The following is an 8,257-nucleotide window of genomic DNA, read 5'->3' as shown; positions in this document are numbered from 1 at the left end:
AATGCGTCACTGAACAAGTTTTGCAAATCAGTTGAGTTGTTTGATTTCGACAACTTTGTTACAACTATTTAATTTATTTCTAAAAGTGTGTGACCTGTAAAAGCTGTAATTAAAAAATCGACGGTTTGATCTTTATGATGCATGAAGGAATATCAAAGACAGTGCTTGCTGAAATACAAACAAAAAAACAAACCGAAGTTAAAAAAAACAATCGTAAGAAAATTTCCCTATATGTTTACTTTATCGTATATCGGAGTTTATTGAAACACTAGTGTATACACAAAATCAAGGCCGGAAACCCTATTAATACCAGGTTCGTTTGATAAGTCAGTCACTTTTTGAATGAAATTTTTTTTTTCGGTCAAAAAACGTTTTATTTCTCAACATAACCTCCATTTTTTGTACAATATACAATTTTAGCTCGATACACTAAGATCTCTTTTACACGCGTCTCCAATTTTTTTATCCTTTTCAAATAATATAATTTCTCGAGGTTCACAAATCATGCGTTTGTTTCAATGATGACCTCTTGGACCCAACTCTAAGAAATTGTTTTAGCCGCCCAGCCATTTCTCCATATTTGGAAACGGAAAATTGTCCAGGGGTCTAAATCTGGAGAATATGGAGGGTGGGGTAGCAGTTCGTAGCCTATTTCATGGATTTTTGCCATGGCGACGAACTGTGTGTAGTTTCATTTCATCAAGTCAACATCGAATCTTTTCAAAGGTTCTGAATAAAATGCGCACGTGATAGTTTTACCCTTTTTCAAGGTAATCGATGTGAATGACACCGCGTGCATCCCGAAAAAGAGTGACCATTACCTTGTTGGGCGACAGACCCATTTTGACCTTTTTTGGTGCACGTTTACCTGAAGAAACCCACTTGATTGTTCTTTGGTCTCTGGTGTGTTGTAATGGATCCACGTATCGTCAACGGTTACGAAACGTCGCAAAAAAACGTTCGGATCGGCAAAACATCGCTAATCATTCATTTGAAATGGTCACTCGTGTGTCAGCTATCGCGGCACCCATCGTGCGGATAACTTTTCCAGATCCAAACATTCACGTTAAATGTGAAGTACCGGCTCAGTTGAGATGCCTACAGCCTCAGCCATCTCTCGCCTTTTTATTCTCCGATCGTCCAGTATCGTTCCATGTATTTTATCGCCCATTTCTGGCGTAAGCCCGACTTTTGGACGACCTGAACGTTCTGCGTCATTTGTACTGGTATGATCACAACGAAAATCAGTAAACCGCTTTTTAACCTTTGAAATTGATGGTGCAGGGTCCCCATAGTATTTATTAAGCTTTTCCTTCGTTTCTTTTGTTTTTTTACGCAAAAAAATAATGCTTGATGAGCACTCGATATTCACTTTCTTCGATTTTCGTCGAAATTGACAGTCATGTCTTTTCAATGACTGTTAAACACGAACTAAATGACATTGCGTGCTCAAAATTTCACAGCAGTCTACTAACATACGACAGTTCACGGGAGTAGTGTTGAATTTAAAGTTACTGACTTATTAAATGACCCTCGTAGTTTGTCTAGTCAAACCAATTTATCACTTGAAATAAAAAACAACATTTTAAACTGTAATTATTTGGAAAATAATGATAAAATGTGCAAATGAGGGAATAACAAAACATACTTGTAATGTTCGTATGAGTATAGCTGGATTTATAAGCTCTGTAGTTGGTGCCGTTCATCGTTCGTAGTTCGCACTTGCACATTTTGTCACTCGTTTCCAATAGATTTCCATGACGTTGGCAATTTACCAAATTTTATTTCGCCGACTGCTGAGTTCATTTAGTTGGCGAATCAACCAACGACAGAAAGAGTTTCTCATCACATGAGCGATTGTACGTGACATTTGTCAAAATGAGGCTGTGTTTTGCCTAGATGGCAGATCAAGTTAATTTCGTTGAAGATCCAGACTTTAGCAGCTTGCTAATAGAACGAATTCAGAATTATGAATATATTTACAACTGCATCCATACTTTTGTTATGTTTAACAAACAACATAACCAATATATTAAATCATATGGGCATACGATTGACAGATTTATCAATCTGACCAATCAAATTATAACGTCGCCAACTGCGAATTATTTAATATAAATCATCAAAACCCAAACTACGCGTACAACAGTAACAGAAACGGATTGGCACCTGCACGATCGGCGAACGGCACCAACTGCAGAGTTTATAAATCCAGCTTAAATACGTTTATTTCTCGAACGTCGGCAGCTGCGGACTTCGAACGATGAACGGCACTAACTGCAGAGTTTATAAATCCAGCTTTATTAATATTCGTACAAAAACTCATATTCGTGCATTTATTGCATGTGAGCAAATGTTTGAGCTCTGGGAAAACTTCTTAATACAAATTTTTTTCTAAATCATTATTTTTGTATGTTACATTATGCGTAAAAAGTAATTATAGGGGATCACTTGAAAAGTACGAGAAAAGTATTGAATTATTTTTCCAAAATTGCTAGAAGATATTAACAGTTGAAAATCGAATTTCAACTTTGTTAATAAGGATTATTATGAAATTGCCCTATTTTCCAAAAAAATTGACACTTCCAGGCACCGGATATTTGTCCTGATGACTCCCCCGAGGAAGGGCTACATACCTGCCACGTATGTAAGATACACAGAACACAACAGTACGTTAAATCTCTAGTCTACCAAACAGCGGTACAAATTGAGCACAAGTTAATTAACCAAATAAGAGTTTACAATAAAATTATAACAGGGGAACAAACGTGTTTGGAATTAAACGGACAGAACTTCGAACACCTCTTGTAAGTTCTCCACAATTCATATTTGCTCAATGATGTTGTTTAAAGATATTGATTGAATTAACTGATTTTTAATAATAATTTAAAAAAATTACTGTTTAGGAAATATCAAAGGTGTTTTGAATTCAAATTTTATGTCATTTGAATGTGCTTCGAAATCAATCTCTGGATCAGTTCAGAAAACTTTTGTTCTTGTTTCCCATTATTTTATTTTCTTTGCAGCTTCTAAATCACAGAAATTCTTCACCAGCAAGCTGTGAAATAGTGCGTCGCCGTTTGAAACAAAAACAGGAATTGAAACTTAATATTGTACTATGAATTATTTACAGATTTTTCGAAAAAGTGATTTGAACTATTTTGAAACTCGTAGATGTTCATATTTTGCTTTAAGGATGCACCTTAGAAGACTTAATTAATGCACCTAAAAAATGCGAATTATGAGCACAGAACCAACCTCTTTCTGGTTCCGGATCTTTGGACAACACTTAATACGGTCAGAACGGTGACGCAAACGGTCCACTTTTTTATATTTCTTCAAAGCAACTGCAAAAAAGTATTAGATAACCTACTTTTTAAATTGTTACTTCTTAAGCTTGTACAAACTCGATATATTTGAAGCACATGAGCACTGGCAGGACTTGCGAGATCATCTCAAAAACCAACCCTAGTGTTGAAAGATATGGATTTATATCGCGTCAAAGTTGTGACATTCTGGAGACTTAAAAACCGTAAATTATTGCTGTTAAAGAATTAAGAAATATAGAGTTCTTTTTAAGGCCCAAAATCAACTTTTCCACGAATTTTTTAGCAGAGTTAAATAATTCCTATAAACCAGTGTTTTTATTGAAAACATACATGTATATGAGAACTTGTACACTTTAATTTGTTATATTTTCGTACATATTTTCGCACTGTTTAATTTAACACTGCTAAAAAAATATAAGTTGAAAAAGTTGCTGTGTTTTACTTAGTCCCGAATTTTCCTATCCGTTATCATTAGGTATAAACCCAAAAACCCATAAATGTCTGAATATTTAAGTTTCTTCGAATGTAATAAATCCATAATGAGTAAATAGTCGATTTTATTATTATTATTCCGAACCTAAATATGAAAATTGCCGTCATTTCCAAATAAATTGTTGAAAATCTATTAAAATTGCGGGAGAAAAGATGCGATTTGCGGCAACAAAATGTTGTGTCTCACAAGATTGTGCCAGCCGGTAGGGTCAAAGATCTGATGGGTTTCAGCAGGTAGAAATCCTAAAGTTAATGAATGAAGCAATGAAGAACATCCAGTGGTTTCTTACCTAAACATAATAACAGCGGATTACCGAATATGTGTTTTCTAAATATGAAATAATTTCATTTTGATCTAAATAAGTCGATACATATCCGATCTTGCACACTAAATTCTAGTTAAGCCGAAACAGATTAAGCATTCGGTGAAATCGTTGTAAATTGAATTAGTTGTACGCAAGTTCAGAATCTGCTATCCTTGTATAGAACACTGGTTTTATTTAGAAGACTATACCATCGAAGATAAACGAGCAGTAATAACCGTAAAAACTTCCAAAGAATATTCGTGAGTACAACCGGATAGGGGCGCTACGAATCGTAAACTTTACTCCCTTTTGTTGTTTACACCGTTTTAAAAAAGCAAAGAGACAAACAAATACAAAAGTCATAGGCCGGTATCTTTAGTCGAGCTTCGGAACTTTGGCGGATAGTCGAGCTTGCCGCGGTCGACGCAAAAGCGATAGGTTGCAAATCTGTTCTTCGTTAGGTCGAATCGCCGACGATTGTCCCATAAAATGAGCGTGCGCAATCTCGCTATTCTGGTATTCCCCGCCGCCTGCTTTTGCGGTGCGGCAATAAATGCGGCAAAAAAACTATTTTTTCTAAGAAGACATTTGCGGTGAAAGCCGTTATTAACGTTGGGAAAATCAACCAATTGATTCCGAAACTTCTATTACAAACATAAAAAAAATGTAATGCAGTAATAATTTTTGTTTTTTATTATTATTATTTCAACAACACATCATGCAAACAAGCTGGATTTTTTTCCACCTACTACTAAAACGGACTAAATAAAATGAATTAAAAATATCTGTTGTAAAAAGAACAGGGAGGCCCCGATTTGTGATTTGTTCCTGGGGATTGATTAATGGTAATTTTCATGGAAAAGACATTGTTATTAACCGTTGAGAAATTCTATCAAAAAAGATGTCCAATATTAAATATTGGAATTAACAGTTTAGAAGTATTTTCATGTACTGATTACCACTGTAGAATGCATCGAGATCGTGATCCATATTTAGAAAACGTTAAATACCTAGATAGAACACGACAATTCGTGACGCTGATAGCTTTCGCTCACCAAATTTGCACTAAATAGCTTTGGCGATCGTTCGGAGATGCCTACACTCACCTCCGACAAATTCTCACCGCATCAACATTAATATGCGCGTGCGCAGATGCCCAACCGATCGCGTGTGCAACCAAAATTGCCACCAGCGAACGTTGAGAGGCCGGCGCATCGTAAGTGAGCGACTAAATAAACCGGCCATAGACATCCCATGACTGGGAGACCCTAATATAAAAGAGCAAGTAAGCTCACTAGAAAGAGAACTCATCAAGATAGAAGACACGGAGGTAACCTGGAGCGTAAACAATATACAAAAGCAACAGATAGGGTTCATAGAAATCAATAACAAGCAGAGGTGGATGACGCAGGAAATACTCTCCTTGATGAATGAACGAAAGAAGCACAAGGAGAAAAACCGAGACAAATAGAGAGAACTCAACAAAGCAATTAGAAAACGTGCAGAGAAGCCAAAGATCGATAACTGTCCGCACAATGTCAGATGGAATTACTACAAGCAAAATACGAAGAACTCGTGGGAAGAGGTCGAAAGCAACCAGCAGCAGTTTTGAAAGATGCCCGGGGAAAAAACCTTGCAGAATAAAGGATGTAGAATACAAAAAAATAAATATTCTTATTTCTGCGCCCCAGCTGATATATAAATACTGCTCGTATGAAGCTCTTTACTAGATTGGAATTGATCTTGGACCTCAAGACACGCATGCTCCGTTGCTATGTGTTCTCTGTCCTTCTATCCGGCAGTGAGAGCTGGACCCTTGATCCCATAACGGAGAAGAGAATCGACCTATTTGAGACGTATCTCGATCGAAGCATGCTCAGAATTTCTTGGGCACAGAATATAACCAATATAGAAGTTCTAAGACGTATGAACAAACGAAAGGAACTGCTACAAACTAGAAAAGAAACAAAACACAGTATCTTAGACATATTATGAGGGGCAGCGGATACGAAATCCTAAAACTCATCACCGAAGGGAAGATACAGGGAACAAGATCCATCGGAAGAGCCAGAACTCATGGCTGAAGGACATCCGTAGGTGGTTTGGGCGCACATCCACAAAAATTTTCCGACCAGCTGTTTCCAAAATCACAGTGGCCATTTGGATCGCCAACCTTCATAAGGAGACGGCGAGATAAGACGCAGAAGCTAATGATCTTACTTAAACTATTTGAGATGTTTCAACCCATATACCACACCAATAAATTGTCTTTGTAGGTTAAACGCACACAAATTCGGAAAAAACAGAAACATAGATGGAAAAGATACGTTTTGACTTTAAAAAAACCTGACCTACCGCAACACAGCTAATGTCATGCCGACAATACCAATGGCGCGTATTTAGTTCTCTATACTTGCTTTTGGCTCTAGCCTTATGTTTCCTTCTCTCCTCCATTAGCTGGAGGACCTCATCCACTGCAGTCTTGTTGGTTTGTGTATACCCCACGTCGTATACTTGCGTATCTATAAGAGCACGCTGGGGACATCTCTGGAATTCTCGATATATAAAATGTTAATGAGGTAATAAATACCATGTACATATCATATTTTTCATCAACTAATCTGAGTCCCATATTTCTTCTGAACTGATCTTAACCTCTAAAGCAGTTAGTTTTTCTATTAGGGCGTATAATTTTTCATGACATGCACTAATATTGTACACAATTCACCAGAAATTTCAGATGCTATGTTTGATTCAATAAGTTGACTTTTTGTCAACTTTTTCTCCACGTTTTGTAAGTGCATACAAAGTCGTTTTCGAGGTTATGGTCGGTTTTCAGAACTTTTGAAATTCTATCCTTATTTTTAATACTGAATAAGATAAAATTATGAAAAATGAGGGGGGGGTGGTTTCCATTTAAAAAAATGGATTTTGGGCGGTTTTTTCAACATCATTTTGTAACACTTGGAACGCCTATGATGACCCTGCTCGGGCGCAATGGTGTCTCAGAAGTTCTCTTTGTATTGTTAGGGTTTATTGCCGGTAAATTATGTAATGAGTTATGTGTGACCTTCCGGAAGGCTGACTATTGCTTCGAAGGGCACCACACTCAATGACGGAAGTTATGTGACCTTCCCGAAGGCTGGCTATTGTCTTGAAGGGACACCACACTCAATAACGGAGCCAGCTATAAAACAGGCGGTTTAACGGAAGACTCCTCATTCCGATAGCTGATTTTCACAAAAACGTAGTCACTCTGTCGGTTGTAACATTTAAATAATAAAACTGTGTTTTAAAGTGATTTTTAATAAATCCAAATATAATTCATGTTCGGAGTTGAACCGGTTTTCGGCGGTTTTCTCGGGCGCCGGCCATCAGAATTTATGTGGTGATGGCTTCACAGCTAGGGTAGCTTTCATACAGCGGAGAAGCAAAACAACCCAGAGGTCAATACGCAGTCAGCAGAATTAAACGCAAACAATAAATGGTTTATTCATCAAATAAAACAGAATTTCTATCGCCGTGTTACTACGGAAGGTGGTCTACGTTTAACGAAATACAATAAGGTTTTTGGCCTTAATGAGACGTTCTACATTTAATGAAATAACATAAGCTTTAATGAACACAAAATCAAAGTTACAAGTGTAAGACGTAAGTAAATAACGAAACCAATAAATTCTAAACGACCCCCAAAGTGGACATAGAAGCCGTGCAGATAAAGGTTGACATGTACAGTAGCGGTAGGATATCATGCGGAACTATTGGGGACCGTTTCAAGGGCATCGCCCGTCAGTTTTAAAAGGAAGATTTATGTACAAAAGCTGACCCAAATTCCGATCATCCTATTCAAGTACGTCGTTCTACCGCCCAACGAGAACTTTTTCAAATTCGTAGAACTCAGGGCTGGAGCTTATTACAAGCTCCTCCTTACGCGAAGAATCTGGGGAAAATTTGACTCAAACTCCAGCCAACCTGGGGGTGGGAATCTGTCAATAAATAAGGGTAAAATCACAGGCCGTACTGTTAGTTCAAATTCGCATTAGAACAGCAATTATCAGTGATTTCGTGTTAGTGTAAAAATCAACATCAGGTGAGTTTCTCACAGAGTAGCCTTTTCAATATTTCTTATTG

General features: G+C 37.2%; 2 long non-coding RNA genes across 3 annotated transcripts in view; one reads left to right on the top strand and one right to left on the bottom strand.

Moving 5' to 3' along the window:
- LOC109542164 overlaps window positions 1-3,879 on the top strand; it is a 10,829-nt gene extending 6,950 nt beyond the window's left edge. For both annotated transcript variants that reach the window (XR_007281423.1, XR_007281422.1), the window contains exon 2: window positions 2,590-3,879. This is a non-coding gene — a long non-coding RNA (uncharacterized LOC109542164). The remainder of the gene's footprint in view (window positions 1-2,589) is intronic.
- Window positions 3,880-4,804: 925 nt separating this feature from the next.
- LOC125504305 lies at window positions 4,805-5,173 on the bottom strand. The gene is made up of 2 exons (XR_007281424.1): window positions 5,079-5,173; window positions 4,805-5,015 (listed from the first exon to the last, which is right to left on the bottom strand). It is a non-coding gene; the product is annotated as an uncharacterized LOC125504305 (long non-coding RNA).
- Between the last annotated feature and the right edge of the window lie 3,084 nt (window positions 5,174-8,257).

The sequence above is a fragment of the Dendroctonus ponderosae genome, unplaced genomic scaffold (genome assembly GCF_020466585.1).
Source record: "Dendroctonus ponderosae isolate FM_Combo_2020 unplaced genomic scaffold, Dpon_F_20191213v2 Dpon_F_20191213_4, whole genome shotgun sequence".
Classification (NCBI taxonomy): Eukaryota; Metazoa; Arthropoda; class Insecta; order Coleoptera; family Curculionidae; genus Dendroctonus; species Dendroctonus ponderosae.
The sequence above is the reverse complement of the archived record's forward strand: the minus strand, read 5'-3'. Positions and strand labels throughout refer to the sequence as shown.